Source organism: Equus przewalskii, chromosome 12 (assembly GCF_037783145.1).
Source record: "Equus przewalskii isolate Varuska chromosome 12, EquPr2, whole genome shotgun sequence".
NCBI lineage: Eukaryota > Metazoa > Chordata > Mammalia > Perissodactyla > Equidae > Equus > Equus przewalskii.
Window position 1 is genome coordinate 7,647,762 of NC_091842.1, and position 2,538 is coordinate 7,650,299.

Sequence of the window (2,538 nt, forward strand, 5' to 3'; positions counted from 1 at the left end):
TAACACACACCTGTTTTACAGAATAAGAATTTGGAATGTTATAAATATCTTAATCTAGTCAGAAATAATTAGTAGGCAAAAAGAAATTATAAATGACCATGTCAGAACACTCATTTTTTTTGAAATTATTCTAAATTTCATATTTGAGAAAAATCAATTCAAAGAAAATAATTATACAGGAGACTAATGTGGGGACCTGGAATTGGCCACCCCAAGATATGTCTCTTTGGCATCAGGATTATTTGAGGCTGATTGCTTTTGATAAACTGGGACAGGGAAGGAGGCTCTGAGGAATGGAACTTGCCCTTTGTTAGGACACATTTACATTTGTAAGGTAAATCTCTATCTGTAAAAGGTGCCTCCCTCTCTGTACCAGGAAGAAGAGAGCCCATGACCTTCTCTCTAGAAACTCTTAATCAATACCTGAAGGCAAGGACTTAAATCTGCATTTTATTGTGCTTCTCTGGTAACCTCCTGTAACTGACTTCCCTCCCCCTCCCAACATTGGCATCTCCTTAAAGATTAAGCATCTTTCCTTAGGCTGGGAACCAATTGCTGCGCTCATCTGTGACACCCCCCAGCCCGAGGCAACACACCTGCCACCCTGCGGCGCTCACTGAGACAGCAGACCTATCTGCCATTTCCGTCAAGCGCTGTGCTGACAGAGCAGCCTCGTGACTATTGTAAAAGGGACTTTTCAATCACATGTGAAACACCCCGTTTGGGGGCTATATAACCACTATGTGCACCCCACTTCTTCGGTGCCCTTTCTTCCTTCGGGAAGAAAGGCCCCGGGCCATGGTTCCTCATAAAGCTTTGTTTAATTTTCTCTTGCTATTCTGTCTCATGTGAATTTAATTCGTTCTCCAGCTAGACGAACCCCCATTTGGGGAGAGGAAATGTCCTCCTCCCCTACACTACGTACAAGTGATAACCATATTAAATAAATATCAGAAAAATATTCCAACAATGAAGCAACACATTTAAGATGTTTAGTAATAAACTGCAAGAAGTGTGCAAATCTGCTGACAAAAGATTTTCTCATATTGAGGTATGTGGGGTAACTATTCGAGTTCAAAACTCATGCAGCTTGAACTAAAAAGCCTGACTTATGCCCTATCACACACACGTTATACATCTGCTTATCCATTAAAGTAAAGAATGCACTCTCTTAAGATGAGAATGCATACTTCCCCTCTTATGCCCCATTGGTAACACCCTATTGCTAATGCCTGGATTAGACCCTTTCCTGACAGCAGGGTCATGTTCACCTGCTAATTTGCAACTGAAAACCTCTTTAAAATGTTGATGGACATGTATCCTGGGTGTGTTTAATGTATGTTGTTTGTTTTAAAAAGAGAGAAGACTGCTGAAACCTATGCTTCTCTGGAACGCCTTCTGAGGCCTTCCCTGGTTATAGTCCTCACTCTGGCTCAGAATAAACTCACCCCATCTTTGATTTATAGGTTGGTTATGGATTATTTGCATTGACATTGCTATGAAGAAAACGTCTAAACTTTAATTATGACTACAAAACAGTTTTTGAATAAGCAAAGGGCTCACATTATTTACTGATAGGAAATGTGAAATTGGAAAGATAGCAAAACTTACTAAATTTAATTGTAAGTTGAATGTGTTGCACACTGAAATGTTACTGAATATGTGGACCTTCATGTAATATATTATAATGTTGGTACAGAGAATAATTTGGAGAAAATATTCTAAGAATTTTGATAGATGAGAGACATTTATTGACAGATATGAAAATGTATTTTTAAATCTGACAATAAAAAATGGGATACTACAAAAAATACACATTTAAGTACTGTAAGTAATGTACAGCTGGGAATTATGTCTAATAAATCAATAGGCAAATGATTAGAAATGTCAAATATTTGGATCATATTTATTAGCTGCTAGGCATGGTTCCAAATGCTTTTCACATGTTAAATCATTTAACAACAATCCTATAAAGCAGGTACCAATAGCATCCCCATTTAAGGATGAGGAAATGGTAGCACAGAAACTTGCCCAAAGTCACACAGCTGGAACTGTGAAATCAAATTTCAATCTGATAATCTGGCTACATTGCCCATGCATTTAGCCAATACAGTTTGCTGCCTCCTTGACTAATTAATTGTTTCTATCTTCAGAGACCAAATTTAAACAACAATGTCAACCACTTTTTCCTATTTTCTCTTCCATAGCTCAATTTTAATTTTTTCTAGATATTAACAATATACAGATATTTTCACATATTGAGGTGTATGGGTAGCTATTCAAGTTCAAAACTGATTCAGCTTGAAGTAGAAAGCCTGACTTTTGGCCTATCAAACATGCATTGTACATCTGCTTATCCATAAAAATAAAGAATCTCTCTTTAGATAAAGAATGCACACTTCCCCTCTTACACCCTACTGGTAACAACACCCTATCGATGATGCCCTATTGGTAACGCCAGGATTAGTTCCTTTCCTGGCATCATGATTACGTTGACCTGCTAATTTGCAATGGAATACTTCTATGATAATGCATCCT